Source organism: Bombus flavifrons, chromosome 7, assembly GCF_040668555.2.
Source record: "Bombus flavifrons isolate JBK064 chromosome 7, iyBomFlav1_principal, whole genome shotgun sequence".
NCBI classification, from domain to species: Eukaryota; Metazoa; Arthropoda; class Insecta; order Hymenoptera; family Apidae; genus Bombus; species Bombus flavifrons.
In genome coordinates, this window is record NC_138448.1 from 15,607,852 (window position 1) to 15,624,526 (window position 16,675).

General features: G+C 40.1%; 1 long non-coding RNA gene across 2 annotated transcripts; it reads left to right on the forward strand.

Annotated features, from left to right (window-relative positions):
* The first annotated feature begins 14,606 nt into the window (after positions 1–14,606).
* LOC138181535 (uncharacterized) lies at positions 14,607–16,675 on the forward strand. 2 transcript variants are annotated; one of them, XR_011173526.1, is made up of 3 exons: positions 14,607–15,322; positions 16,009–16,124; positions 16,188–16,675. It is a non-coding gene; the product is annotated as an uncharacterized LOC138181535 (long non-coding RNA). The 2 variants fall into 2 exon arrangements; XR_011173525.1 differs by having other exon boundaries at positions 16,009–16,098.

Genomic DNA, 16,675 nt, shown 5'->3' on the forward strand with positions numbered 1-16,675 from the left:
TATCATCGATCGGTCGTTCCGGGGCAAATTTCCGGTAATAGAGAGACCAATTGTGCCGAAGAAGGAGGATCACGCTGTGCAACATCACCAGGATCTCTCGAGCATTGTCCCGGCGACACGCACTCTTAGCACGGCTACGTTTTCCATGTTAACCGTGTCCGTTTTGGTCAAACGATGAATCTTCTTCTGCCATTTCGACCGACGCCGTTGACCATTGCTTCCGATTCATCGCCCAATATCCTTTGGGACACTTCGCTGTTTCCTAAAGGGACACAGAAATGTCGCGTAAGATCCGCTAACGTCGCAGTAATTACAAATACGAGTAAATTCCTCGTACGACTGGCGGAGATTCTATGACTCGAAACGACGTCATGAAGAGCGAGCCAGTTGCGTGGGAAGAAAATCGAGTTTCGAAACTTATCGGATACGTTTGGTTTGTTGTTCACTGCGAAAGAACGAACAATGGGCAGCAAGTTATTCTATGTGAAAGTATTTCTTCGTTTGGACCTTCGCTTTTGGGGAAATATAGCGATATACTGATATAAATCTTCCAAGTATAGGCTTGAAATTTTCATTACAGAATTTTCATTAAGTATTCACGACATATTCGAAATAAATCTGACGTTTACTGTTTTCGATTCGTTTCCCGCGCGATTTATCTTTCACGTTCGCATCAAACACGTTGTTCAGCGTTATTAACGTAGCTGACGAAAATCAAAATAAACATGTTATTATAAAAGATGTTACGTCGTAGAGCAACGTATTACACAGTTGCTCGTAAACGTTTCTTTCCTTAATAGCGTTAAAATTACGAGGAGCTCTGAATGTGAGCCGTAGGTGTTCCGGTGCGAATAAAGATTCCTGACCTTGTCAATTTTCGCTTGGTCTCTCAGCAGGAAAAGGGAACAGGGTACAACCGACGCAGAAACGTTTAGGATGGTTATTGTAGGTTGGCGCGAGAGCGCTCATGTACCCTGAAATCGCATATAACACGAAGTCCGTAGATTGACCATTTTCTCGCTCGCTTTACGAGCAGCGGTCTTGGTCCCCACAGCTTCTGGCACAGCAGGATCGCGTAGAACGAGCGGCTAGCTGAGATACGAACGCCTCTTCTTGTCGACAGCTCGATCATAGCACTTTGACACGTGCTTCCTGCTTTTTTTCCTTTCCATCTAATTAATCGTCCAATTAAATAAACTCGTTCGATTAAATAAACCGTAAAAATGTACGGTTTAACGACGATGTTGAATAACTACGACAAGTGCTGGACTTTTAACTTAATGAAATAAAAAAGAAAGGCTGACAATGTGCGCGTACGAATGTAATTATTATTTGAAAAATAGAAGAAGAAGGAAAATACGACAGAAACGTCGTAGATTGAAACGTAACTACTGTAATATCGCGGACGGGGGTCCTGGGGGGTTGTCGTGCGAAGTATAAACAAGCGGTTGCCGAGCATGTGCGAGGTGAGTCTAAGACAAAAGACGAGGGGTTGCTAAGGGACATAAACGAATTAACAGCAGTGTGAGTTGAGAAGCCAGAGAGTGCGAATTGCGTTGTCGAGATAGCGTTGCCAACGTTGTTGAGAGAGAGTCGAATCCGTGGTGACCAGAGTTGCTAATTAATTATCCAGTTGTCTTGATTATAACACGTCGTTGCGATTAGTTCGCGTTAAATAACCATCGTTTCCTGTTTAATCGACATCTGCTTAATCCATTTATTATAAACAAACTAATCATAATGGTACACGATGCTACATTACCATTATACGGATCTAGGATATACAAAAATATAATAACAACGCGCATAAATTGTATGAAAAGGTATGCGACTTTTCCTCGTACGAACAATCTCGCCTGCAAAAATGAAAAGAATGAAATTTTGTTCGATAAGAAAGAGAGCAGCTTGAAAATTTGTAGCGTAAAGTCGACTGTATAGGTGACGATATTTCGAAAATGTCACCGGTAGCAAGAGAATCTTCCCAGGGAGGATATTCTTCGATTCAAAGGCAATCACATAGTATTCACGGTAGACTCGTATGCAAATCGCTCTCAGAAAGTCTTTTCTCTCCTTCGCGATGTCCCTTCCAGTCTTCTATGAATCATTCGATGATCCATCATTTTGTATCAAGGAAGCTTCAAAGTCGTCCTCTCGTGACCGAAATTTGCTTCCCACAGTTCCGCTTCCAATCTCACGCGCCAATCTTTTTATACTTCACGTTATTCCATTGCGATACGTGTACGTAATTCTTTGGCCATAAAAAATGCCATATTTGAAGTTAAATTTTCAATTCTATTTGCAACCAATTTGACGTTTATTCTTTAAACGGACCGATCGTACGACAAATGGTAAAAGCTACCACCGAACATGTTACGTTCCGTGGCGTGGGTAACAAGATTCACGACGTACAAAATTCGACCTAACGTTGAGAGTAAGCTGAACCGGAACCGATATATAACAAGCGCTTCTCAAATGTGCTTCACATTTCGTCGGCAACGCGACAAATCCCTCAGATGTACGACCGAGCCGTAACTGGGACATTTTCCACCTTGCACGAAAAACGAAACGCCCGCTTCCACGCAAGTTTTTACAAATAACCTTCCTAGCAGACGGTTATACATCAAGACGGTTAATCCTTCCAGGAGGAACGCATGGCCGCAGTTTCCCTTTCTAGAATTTCCCTAACTCTTCCGACTAAATCCCCAATTTCCTATTATTAGACCCTGTACTATCGCGATGCGATTGTTTCCCAAAATTATATCACTTTCCAAGGTTACTTTTAGAACGTAAGCTTTTTCTTTTTATTATACAGTTTCGCTTCGCTATAGGATAGCGCGATACCGATTAACTCATTAAGTACGAATAAAGATTTCGTTGAGACAACAGTTCGACACGTTTGAATAGTATTCGTTAACGCTGTGTTAATTAAGACAAATCTTAGAATTCTTAAAGAAAAAGAAAAGATCTTTACTCGTCGTTGCTTCTTTTTCCATTTAAATCCTACGATTTTTTTTACGAAGTTCGGATAAGTCAAATTTATAGACTCGTAGCACGAGGATGGAAAATTCTTTTGTGTCTCTGATTCGCATAGCCTCTGTAATGCGTTTAGCGTTCTAATATATTTTCTTTACGTTGGCGAAACAATATGTAAATGATGTTATTTACATCCTTCGATAAAGTACAGCGTTATCGTATCGTCTCGTTCATAGTTACGAAGAACGAGATCATGCTAATGGGATACTAGGTGGAATTTTTGGAAGCTATCACGCAGCGCTTTTAAAAATCAAATAAAACATTAGGATGAACGTATTATATTCGTGTTATTATATGTTACGCTGCATATTATATAACCAACATGTTACGAGACTATTGCAAAACTTTAAAGAACTCGTTGAATTTAAAAGATCACGTAAAATGGTAATGAACGCGTCACGAGTTATGCATATCGCATACATATTAATCGTTAGACGGCGAATGTTTATATATTTATAGCGAAGATATTTTTATTTTACTTTTTAATATCTCTTAAATATCGTAATAAATTGAATTAATTTCGAAAGGTAAAAACAAGGTAATTTCGATCTTAAGAAGCAAGATACACGTGCATATACTTAACTGCCACGTGGCAGAAGTTTCGAAGGCAAAGATCCTGTTAATTTTTGCGTACTCGTGACAGTTTCCAAATATCTGTTATCGTATCCTATTGTCTCGTATTTTTATATTAAGATTTTTCGTCGATTTGCAAATAATCTCAAACCACTTGATGCTTAATAACACCCATTGTAGTATTAAAATCATAAAACACGCTCATCTTGCAAAAAAGCTTATCTTCCTTCGCCCTATATAAATATTTTGATATCGACGATTTTTATTTTAGATACGAGCTATTCGTACTGTTCGTAAGTGAACTAAATGTTGCAATGGAAATAGCGAAAATTTTATTAACTTCTGTGTGACACGTAAATGCCATTTTACATAAATAACGTGATGGCCTTGCTTCTACAAAACGTAAAAAGAAAGAGGAAACCAACAAGAAGGAAGGCGAACCTGACTCGTTTCACGCGTGTGTTTCGATAGAATTATTCCAACCTTTGACAAAACACCCATAATTAGTTTATACAAGTCAGTTCCAATGAACAGAAACGTATCGCGTGACGTGTCGTTCGATGTGTTCGCTTACGTATTTTTTTTCGCTTAATTACCATATGACATCAATCTCCAAAAACGATCTCGTTTGTTAACTCGTTTTGCCCAGAGCACATTTATCGCGTTACACGTTCATACGACGTACAGTATACATTCGAAGTATCCCCATTACGTACCGAAGCTACCGATGTTGAAATAAATTGAAAATATACAAGGTGTCCCATTTTAATTCATCCACCCAATCATCTGCAAAACTATTCGCTATGTTTCAAACGGAATTTATTCTGCTTTGGGAAAAACGTTCCTCGACAAATGTAAATTTTATCTACGTAGAGACGCGTCCCTGGTTTCCAAGGTGATCTTTGTTTTTTTAGATGAAACTACGTTTTCGTTTGATCCTTTTTCGAGATGAATTCATTAAGCTACGATACGTCTATTTACGAAGATCGTTCATTGCCATTGGAAACTTGCTTTCGTTAAACGTTCTTGAAATTCTTCTTATCTCCGTGTAGTCGAAAAGACTACTATATCGAAAATATACTTAATATCATGGTTGTTAGCGTAGATCAGGGACAACATCGTACAACGTATACGTTTTCAGACAACTTTCAGACAACTGTCCCATGGTACAAAATTGGGAAGAAAAGGAAATTTAACTAGAGCACTATGTCCGCAGGATAAAGTTTCGAATTCTACTCTTGTTGTTTAATGTTCGTTCTGAAGGCATTTGGTAAACACAATTGTGTTTGCGGAATTTGTTTCATAAATTAGAAGATTATAAACCCAGAGAACCTTAAGTGCGCCGTTTCTCGTTTAGTCGGTGTGAAAGGCGTAGAATATGAAAGAGCAAAAATTGCGAGTTACAGTGAAACCGAAGGTTTCCTTTCAAGTACGGAAAAAAAACGTAAACCCACAAGGGCGAAGGAGAGCCATTGGAACGGTGTTTTTGAGAAAGTTTGAGAAATAACGACTCGGTGGTCGGTGTTGGTGTCGCGTGCTCGCGTTTCTCCCGCAGACCACGCGTTGAGCTTACACCCTCGCCGCATAATGCAAGCATCGGCCTCGTTAGGGGGATCTGCAGCGACGTATTGTCGACGCTAACAAGCGCTAAATACAGTACCGGGTGAAATCGTGTGGACACTTGGTACCTTCGTACCTCCGCATACAGATATCTATGAATTGTCGCCAGACAAACGACGAATTTAATGGGCAACTCTTTACAAGCACCAAATACTGCGCTTCTGTGCACGTAGCACCGCAAGAAACATTTGGACACTCGAGTCTTATTATAAATTAGAATGGAATATGCGTTTGCCGTGTAAAGCTTATTAAATAGGAAGTAATACACGGAATGCAATCGACAGAAACCACCAACTTGCCTCTATGAAGGTTCGTAAGAAACACGTCTCTCGTCTATCTTTCTCTTTTAATTCAGAGAAGCGAGATTCCTGTTGAATGTTGTATGTATGTTTGTATTGTATGTATTGTACGTATGTTTCCATTTCTTGAAATGATATGTTGTATTCGTTGTACCATCTGATTTCTATGAATATATCTGTAATTGTACGGTAGGAAAATTTTATCCGATTAAATCACGAAGTTGTATACCTGTGACGAACAGTTTTCATAGAACAAATTAATCTTCGTTCTACGACAAGTCACGATACGTAGGATGCATTTTGTTCCGTTGGGATAAACACCGTGACATTTCACACACTTGGTTTCACGTTTGTACGAACGTGCACTGTTGTAAGAAACACGTTTGCGAAAGAAAGACACATTGGACAACCTAATACGTCGATAATTTGCGAGTTTTTTGTTCTTTTTAATATATCGAGAATTTCGTACGTTTGCAATTAAATCTTATAATAGTAATACTAACAGCAGTTTATTTTTCAACCGCCCGGCTATTAAAACAGTCGGAGATGAAAGGACATCGGGGCCTTCCTTTTGGAATTTTTGGGAAGATCCCCAATACTTTAGTCCAGAGTATTTAGTACAGCTATACTTAAATAATAAAACTTACAAGTAGTTGTTTACGATGAGATTTGTGTCGGTGGGCTTGGGCTCGAGGTGACACGACTGGTCGCTCAACGTAGCCACGGTCACGGGATGGACGTTTTTACAGAGGTATGGAGTAGTTGTATTGTTCTCCTCGAAAAAATATAGTTGTAGCGACACACGGGCTCGAGGACAAATCAAGCCATGCGTGGTTTCGCCTCGGAAGTGCCAATATTATGGGACGCACGTTGTATTAACAATGAAACCCCGGGCAGAAACAATGTCGCCGCTACGCGAGATTTCCTAGCAACGGCGGTTGGAATTTTGTCGATAGGCGATCGTAAGGAGAGGAAAGTTTTCATCGGTCTTCTATTCTTGCGATCTCCTTGGAGAGTTTCGCATCGTCTTTACGAGCGGTATATACCGAGCGTTAACGGCAAACGTTACTTTGTGCTTCAAAAATATTCTACGTTTAACAAAGAGTTACCCCGTTGACCGTGGGATTCGTTAAAGAACCTGTTGAGGTTATTCGGTGTGTAAACAGAGAAAACTCGTGGATAAATTGTAAGGCAGAAAATATATTTAAATAGAAGTGTAATTATAAGTAAGAATACAGATAGCTGGTCCAGATCCGCACGCTAGCTGTGTTACCCGATAACTGAAAACCCCGAAGCCAACGTCGCCTGTCTACTGTTTATGGTCTGACTTCGTCGCAGTCTTTTGTCAATGCGCTGTCGATGGCTTCGGTGCTTGAGAAAACTAAAAAGACCAGATGTAGAGTTTTCTTATACGTGGCGACCACTTCAACAGAACCTAAGATCATTGTCATTGACATCTCGAGCGTCTAATCTCCACGGTTGTTTGTCAAATTCTGTAAAAATCGTATTTATACCAGTAAATGCAATCTCTATCTCGTACAACAACGATATCCAGTCCAAATGAAGATTCGTTACACGCCCCTAAACCTAATCATGACTCGACATATATTATACATATGTCGGAGATGAAAGAACACCGGAGCCTTTGGAATTTTGGATAATCCCGCAACATCGTAATCTAGATTTTGCCATAGCTGTAATTAAGCAATCATTGTCATTCGATCTGACTGTAATTGTTCGAGATTCGTGATAGCGAGATTGGGCGACTGGTCGCCGAACGAAGCCACGGTCACGGGATGGACGTTTTGCCTGACGGAGGTGTAGAGTGGTTGTATGGTTCTCCTTAGAAACGTGGTTGTGGCGGCATACGGCCTCAAGGACGGGCCTAGCCACATGGGATTGTACCTCGAAGATGTCGATATAATGGAACACACGTTGTATTAATAATCAAACTCCAGGCAGAAACTGCTTAGCAACGGCGATTGGAACTTTCTCGATGCTTCCAACGAGTATATAACGAACGAATGCAATCGTACAGCGAGGAAAATTTCCATCAGTTTATTATTCGTGCGATCGCATTGGAGAGTGACACATCGAGCAGTTTATACCGAGCGTCTCAGCAATCGTATTTTGTGCCTAAAATTATTCTACGCATTGCAAAGAGTTATCCCGTTGACCGTGGATCCGTTTGAACCCAGGAACATTGTTAATAGCGTTCGTTAAACTCATTATTCGTAAAACATATTATCAGTTAAACTTATTATTCGTAAAACATATTATTCGTTAAACTTATTATTCTTCAAACTTATTATTCGTTAAACTCAATATTCATTATACTTTGTGAAAGTCTTGCATATACGTGTAAATATAATCTCTGTTTCGTAAAACGATGGCTAATCCAAACGAAGAATTGTTACGCGCCCTAAATTCTAATGTTAACCCGACATATATGTACATATACATACATGCTTCCGATACACTTACGCGTTTCTCTTATCGACCTACTTGTACCTTAACCTGGCAATTAGCCTAGCTATTATTAGCCTGTCTATTATCTGTTTAACTTCTAATGTTTAATTGCTATCTTTTTCTTTTTTATTTTATCAATATTTACGATCAATTCTCGCATTGAGAATTTTCAGTAATTTTTTCTGGCGTGGCGCAGTGACATGGCTAATTATTTATAATAAGTTAATACTTATTATAGATAAGTAAGTGTTATAAATAAGTAAATATTACTTAATATAAATATCTAATTAAATCTAGTGTTTAGGTCTAACGGGTAGTGTCTCTTCAGCCTGCGGATCTGGTCCGACGTATCAAGTAATCCAGTGATTAGGGGGTTTCGATGTTTGTCGACTCTTTTGTTATATCTGTCGCTATATTTTGCTATTTCCTCTTTGACTGTGGGTATCTTGAGGTCGCGGCGATGTATAACTGTTATCTAACCAAGCAACGAAACGTTATATCCAATAGCAGAAGAAAACTGACGAGCTGAACGATTTAACCGACTAATTAAACCGTTACCATTATGCGATTTAATGGCTTTTCGAAGAAACGTTTCGCTTCTCCTCCAGTGTGTGATCAACAATACATTTACTTGTTAATTTGTCACACATCTGTTCCCCGTACGAATATAGCGAATGTAGAAATTGATACAGAGGCAACGGGGACTGACAGTACGCGTGAAAAAGGTCGAAAGAGACCTTTGGTAGGTCCAGAAAGTCACGTACGATCGACTCGCCGAAAATGATATTCTCCGTGTGGAAGAACGGTCGTTTCAAAGGCTCGTTAGCGATGGGTTTACCGATGGGGGTTGTTGTCGGACGGGCAGGTGAAAAACTTCCATGCAGCCGGTGTAAAAGTCCGTTTGTTACAGATCGCTCAAAGCCCGAACAGATTTGCGTTACCTTCGTATAATGGGGCGTGCGTTCGCGCGTCCATTCTTACTACCCTCCCACCGTCGTTGCTCCTTTCCTCTCTTTTCTTCCTCTCTTCATCTTTCCTACGAAGCGTGCCCGCTATTGCCCGCCGCCTCCAATAGAAAATGCAAAGGATCAGCAGGAAGTTTTTAACATCGTTCGGCAAACGACGTCTTAATAAACGGAACCAGGTGATGCGCTTTTCGCGTCTCTTTCAACCTTATTCGACGATTTCCTTTAGGCAACGATCCTTACAAATTCAAGTATCTGTCTAAGAGTTACGAGAGTCTATTTGAAAACGTTTAAAATACCGATCGTAATACAGGCGATACAGGTAAATTCATTTACTCTGTGATTTATATAAATAAATAACAGCGAAAACGCAACGTCCCCAAAAACGGACACCTTTCGCAGCTGAAACGATATGAAATCTTGATCTCTGTTTATAGCGGTATAACGTGAAATAGAACGCGAAAGGAAGTAATTCCAATCTTTGATTTGCCGGACTTATAAACGAGAAGTTGTACGCGCCCTGTGCGCTGATTACGAGGATCGCCTGGATAAGGTGAAACTAAATTTCGAAATGTGAAAATACAAACGCACGGAGGGTGGAAGTTGGGTATTTAGACGGTGAATTCACGTGGCGAGGCATCTGTCGGACAACTTAACAACCACCCTCCCTTTGTCAACCCTCCTTCCATCCCCCTTTTATACTGTAGCTCTGCGGGATGATACACGCCTGAGACGCCCCGTGGCTTTTTCTTTTGCTTTTTCTCGCTTTATACTTCTCTTTTTGCCGACAAATAAGGGCTACTGTACGAGTATATTATGCGCGTAACGAGCAGTACACACACGACGCAATTAGATAACATGGAAATTGTACGATTCCGTTCGAAACCCCGTGAAACTATACCACCGCGCGTCCTTTTCTTACGAACGATCTCTCCCTAAACGTATATCGCCACCAATGTTATAAATGTATAAATATTGTGCCATGATTGTAGACGCGAGTAATTTTACGTCTTATTAATCTAATTATTTCTTGTAAATATCGCTTTCCACGATTTCTTCGAGAGGAAAACGAAAAAAAAAATAAAAAAATTGCCTTTGATACCGTTCTTTGGAATAGCGAAAATCTTATAACACCGTGTAAATAGGGCGACGTAATGCTTATACCGCTATAAGAAGAGGAATAAAGAAGTTGAATTTCGTGACACACGTCTCGTTTTGTGGGCTTCCGCGAACATGACGACCGTTTTCGAATCTTGGATCAAATTTTACGATCGATTTCCTGCTACGTTAAAACCAACTGGTCCGATGTTGATTCATCGCAGTCGTAGGACTGCTTAAAATAGCTCGTAAATGACCAAGAAAGTCATAGAAAACAAGTCGTAAATGGTGAAAGATCGACACATTGTGCTTTGTTGCTCGTATTTCTTAGCAAACGTGTAAATGTCTCGTGCATTTTTACATCTTCGTAAGGAATTATTTACAAATTTAGCGACAATTTGATAAAAATTAATCTAAACGTTTATAAACATCGTGTACATTTATTCGTATTATAATACAACTATACGTATAATTTTTTATATTTATTCGTTTACAAAAATTTCGTATCTCTGTTGCAGCGTTTAATATATATAGCACGCTGATAAATATTAGAAAAATCAGTTACAAATACGATATTTATTTTACACGCTGTAAGATATTTTCATAATATACTCTCATTTCGTATTCACGAAACGATAGTACACCATAAACCACGTATGTCCACAAATTTCTCTGAACGGTCTTGAAAGATTAACAAAATAAGAGACCGTTTCACGCTCTACTTAAGTTAAAAAGTCGTTCGAAATGAGCTATAAAATTCCCATTTAAATGCGTCGGTTATCAAAGACTAGTGGAGCGAACGATCGTAAAAGTAACCCGAGAAAATCTCCTTATATCTTACATCGGACGAACTTAGAAATTTTCTAACGTAGACAGGTTTCAGTCGCGTTTCCTGAACGACGATGCTTACAAACAGCTCTGTTTCTTTAGTTGCGACCATAAAAATATCAGTCTGCGTAAAAATTCCCATTCTATCGACGAGCTATCGATAACAGCCTAACATACGTATTATATTAAAATCAAAGACAAGCAAATTTCACGACTAGTACAATTTTTTCCAGAACAATTAACAGGATTATCGTCATCGCTTGTCGGACCGTGATAAAGGAAACTGCGTAAGCCGGGTGGGAGTGTTTTTAATACAAAAATAAGGGGGTACCGTTGGACGCTAACGACTTGGACAAGCACGCGTCATTAGCTCGCATCCTCCACCCGTGCTACTTGGTTTGTCTACCTATTTTAACCGATGTAAGAGCCGCGTGTCTCTCGTCCATCTTTTTACTGTTTTAACCACGGGGGACCGGAACGTTCCTACGTCGGGCACGTGTCACCTTTTTCAAATTAATACCGCTGAAACATTGCTGACCGATTGGCAACAACAAATTTGATTTGCTGAATCACGCTTCGCAAAATCCAATTTTACAAAAGCTTAGAAACGGTCAAAACAAATGGTTCGTCGATCGTTGGTGGCTGTGTATTTAGGTATCCTTATCGAAAGCCTCGGTACGATATAAAATCGAATTTTATTCGAAGCGTGAAACGATCAAATTTACTTGATTACAAAGTAAAACAGGTATAACGTAATCACGTTCAATTCTGCTATCTTATCGTCGAAGCTTTTACGTGTTTAACATTTTCATCTTAAATCGTACGACTGTGCAAGTGACATGGAACGGCACGTTGACAAAAATATCCTGGTAACGTTGAAGAAAATCGTTTATGAAAATGAAATATTCTTAATCTTAAATGCAAAGGAACATGTATCGGTAGATACCTATACACCTTGTTTTCTTGTTAGTGTGGTTCATCCTTTTCTCAAAACTTGTAGAATCGTACCCTCTCTCTCTCTCTCTCTCTCTCTCTCTCTCTCTCTCTCTCTCTCTTTACTACGTAACTTTAAAGGAGTAGGTAAGTAAACTCTGTTACACCGATAACGTAAGATGAAATTTTATTTTTGCGCCACAAATGTGTGACATTTCGAGAAGATATTTTTTTTTTATTTATTTATTTAAATTTTTACAATTTGTCCAGTAGGCCATTTGGTAAAATATTATAGCTTTTCGAGAGGATATGTCGCTAAAGTCATAGTTTTCGTATAGCGATAGTTTACAGCGAGAGTCGCAACACGTTAAGCTATTTTATCGCGGTTTCTTTTACTTCGAACGAGACAGATTCCCAATACTTAATTTGAGACGTTGTTCGAGACGCAGTTTACTATGAGATTGTAACGATAGAGAAATAATAGTCACGCGTAGCGCAAGAGAAAATAGCGTGGCGCGATAGAAAAGGTAACGGAAGTAAATTTTGTAGTATGACGGGCGTGGATACATCAAAATAAAGGAGAGGGAGAAACTTCTCCTGACATTCACGTGTCCAACGTGGACGCCGACGATGTCATTAAACTCCTCGTTACGGGGAGCCGAAGCTAAACCAACTCGTACCGGGTGTAGCTGAACTAACGCCGGGGGTACGCGACCCAACACGGACCCGGTACCAGCTTTATAGCCAGACAGATTCACCTCGGTGATTGGTTACATTACCGATACGCGCGTCTCTCATCACGGCGATGCTGTTACAGCAATCGCGGTGAAACTCTCTGCCATGTCCTTTCCTCGGCGAAAACAACGCCATAGAAACCGTCTACAAGGAACACTATGTCCTTCTCCTTTCCTTCCTTCTGTCTTCCTCTTCCTCTTTATTCGTCTTCTCGTATTTTTATCCTCGATGCGCTTCTTATTTATCACAGAATAGACGGAGAAGATTATAAATATCTTTTTTTTACTTAAAAGAAAAGTATTACGCGCGTAATATCGTTGACACGCTCGTTGCGAGTCGTTTGGAAAATAAATTCTGTAAATATAGTCGAGAAAGGTAAATACAATACAAGTGGAAGTACGAAACCATAACGCGCATAATGATTAAAATTGGAGCGTATTTTACAAAAGTTGATGTAAGTCTACAACCTACCATATTTCGTCCATTCAAGCGCCGGTTCTACGCGCGAAGGAACAAAATTTCGTACAAGCATGTATTAAATATAAATTGTAGAACTTGTAATTGTAAAATTGTAAAATCTAAAACTATCTAGGGTCGCTTTACTGTCATATATATTTACTACGTCATTGTAATATGTCTATGTTATTATATATATTCGTATTTTTATACGACAGAAATTCACTGCTGATTTAGATTCCGCCTGGAGAAGATACGTAAAGTTGCGCGGTGAAAAATGGAGAATGAGAAGTTCGCGGGGGGTAAATGGGTTAGGCCATGTCCTCGGAAATCTTGGGAATTGATCAGTCCGGATGTCACATTTTGTCCGTGCGGCATGTTCTCACCCTTGTTGTTGGGGTTTCGTGCCCCGTTTGCACCCGATACACGCGTAACAGACGCACGTGCGTCAAACATACACGGTTCCCTTTCCAGCACCCCATCTTCCAACCACCTCTCTTTCCCTTCAATTTCCTCTTCTCTCCTACGGACTTCGACTCTGTTTCGTCCAGCCATTCGTCATTCGTCTCTGCGGTTTTCTATGCAAAGTTACGACTTCATCCACGCACGATCGCCATTTCTCATCTACCGCTACAGTTCCATATCGATGAAACAATCAACGGCGATACGTGGACGATTTGCCTGCTCGCGTCGATGATATCGTAATATCGTCAATCGAACATTTTGAATAACTTTTGATAGATCAAAGTTTAGACGCTGGCTAAGAATAATAAAAGAGGAAGCGTTGTCGAGTGTGAGGCAACGCGTAGCGTCAAAGCTATCGTAAGTCACCGCGCTTTACCGTAAAATTTATTCAAAATTATTGTTTTCGAAGCACGTCAAAATGATAGGTGGTAGGTTGCTCGTGTTTACGCGTATCAACCGGCACAGCTGTGCAGTAATTCTTTCGAGAGGTAGTCGGAGTAATAGCGAGAGAATTTTCGTTCAGCCAGAATCTCAACGGACCTAGCCAAGAGTTTCTCGATCGCAGCTTTCGTGAAACAGCTGTTTCTACGGTTGTCGCGCCTCGTTACCGGCCTTTTTTCTCCTCCCTGAAACAAGAAGCTGGCATCAGGACGTCGTTATAACGCGAGGCGTCCACTTTTCCACGCTCCTATATGGGCTTCATCCTCTTACCCACCCCGTCACCCTCGAGCCGTCGCTGTCGTTCGTGGTCCTTGTGTGCTGCAAATAAAGCTCTCCTCGAAACAAACAGGGACAAACTGGACTTCCACCGGACAAATTGACACCCCTAACAGACACGTATGTACGACGTCAGGGACTCTCCTGTTTTCACGATTCGACCGTGTTGATCCACTTTGTACGCTTGTTTAAGGACCAAATAGTATACGCTGCAACTGTTGTACTTCGCGCAACGTATGGCAACTTTTGCCCGGTCTATTTAATTCGCGAACCATCATTAGCGTAATAAATGTGAACGCCGAAGAGGATGAGAATTGCCCTGCTTACATCGAAATAGCGAAAAAGAAGACGAACGATCGAGCGAGTTCGACCGAGACTCGACGTTCAGCACGCCACTAACCGAACGTTGTGCGATAGATATATTTATAAAGTGATAGTCACGTGGCAGACAGTGATACAATATCAGGATACGATTCGCCACGTGTCGCTCAACGTGAGTTCTATAACAGCACTTTCGCTTTATTATAATACACCCCTGTCTGTGTCCCCGGTGATCATAATCGCATTTGGCTTCTGCCTTTCGCACAGAAATCACGTCCAAACAGAGATCGTGTTATGTACTCGTCTCTACGTGGTAAAGCGGTATAACAGAGTCTGTTAGAAAGGACATTGTTCGTAATTATTTCCATCGTTGTTCCGTCGCGTTATTCTATCGTTATTCGATATCCATAAATTACAGAGTGAACGTATATCAAACGATAGTTTATTGTGCTACTAACATCGGTACAAACATGGTCGGAACTTTAATTTTTCGATGGAATTGTTTGAAGAAGAGTAAACGTAAATGTTAGCACAAGGCTTTCTAAACAATTTACGAGAGGCTTTTGTGCAACATGGTCGAGTTTTTGGATCGTTGAGGCGAAAATGTAGTGACAGGGATGTGAAAGAAAAACCAGAGAGAAGAAAGTGTCGAATGGCTAGCTATAGGTATATAGCCGCACGGAACTGACCCATAAATCTGTTACATGATTTACAGTCCTTACAAACAAACCGGAGGAATATTTAACGCGAATACTCGTCAACGTTCAATGTTAATGTGGTCGCAGATTTTCAAAACATCGTAGAACCAAGGTGACGTAGCGTTGATATTCGTTTGAATATATGGCAAGTCTACGGTCGGGCTCTTAAGGTTACTTCCACTAGCCGTCACAAAGTTTTGCTAATTTTAACCAAACCTTTACGACGATCTTGCTACACCGTTCGATCGGATCCTGCGCAAGGACACGAACTTCTCTATTTATAAATATTCAATAGAAAAATAAACACACTGTATACTATTAACAATAAATTTAATGAGACTCGCGAGCGAGAGAAAATATATCTGATTTGACTATTCCAAGACACCTGTATCCTTTTTGACAACAAAACAAAAGCATCGATAGCTGATATTCCCTTTCCACTTTCTCTCGTTTCGTAAAGCTTGGAATAAATTGTTTTCGATTTCAAACGTTACTTCATATCATATCTGCTGTATATATTTGAATATTATTATTATATTTGAATATATCGAATACTATCGCGATACCATACCTCGCCTGTAATATAAAAGAAACAATTAAAATTAGCAACAATGGAATAAAACGTTCTTTCGACAAATTCTAAAGAACATATTTCTTAAAATTTTCAATAAATCATTACCACATATTGGTAAATTGACATTTTCCATGTTTCACTTTCCTATCGTTCTTCGACGTGTGCAACGTGTCGCACGGTAAAACAAAAATAATTTTAAACGGTAAAACGAAAATACTTTTTAGGCTCGTTCAGGAATTCGTTTAGAGGTAGCTGCGACGAGGAAACGTCGATCAATGCTGTAAACGGAAAAAGAATAAGGTTGCTCGTTCAACGTACGAGAAACGCTAATACAATTTTCGTAAGAATGTTCACTGTTTGTTTTGCTGGTCGACGATTAAGAAGATTCTGTTCCACATTCTAGTATTTCGAAAGGGTCGTCGCCGCCGAAAGATCCCACGACCACCCGAACGAGGCCCGCATCTTGACATCCGCCGGTACACCATTTAGCAATAATTTACTCGACGTCGCGTCGTCACGGAACACCATCGAAAAATTCAGAATAGCGTGGTCGTTGACACCGGGGATCAAGCTTTCGATCCCACGGGTATATTGTTGTCCAATGACACGTCTGTATTTACACGTCGTATGCCAAAATTGCATGTCCCGACAGGGTAAATACGCCCCTATGAATCTCGAAATTCAGGGATAATATCGATAAGTAGATTTTCTCTTTTTATCGTCGTTCGTACAATCTCATTCGTATCCTTATAGATGCTTTTCATTGGATAAACGTTTCATCGAATAAGACCGTGTTTGCCTCTTGGTTTCATACGTCAAATTTGCATTCCCTCCAAAGCGATCTCTTTGTATACAATTTGAATATTTTTGTATTTAACGCGTTACAGAGAT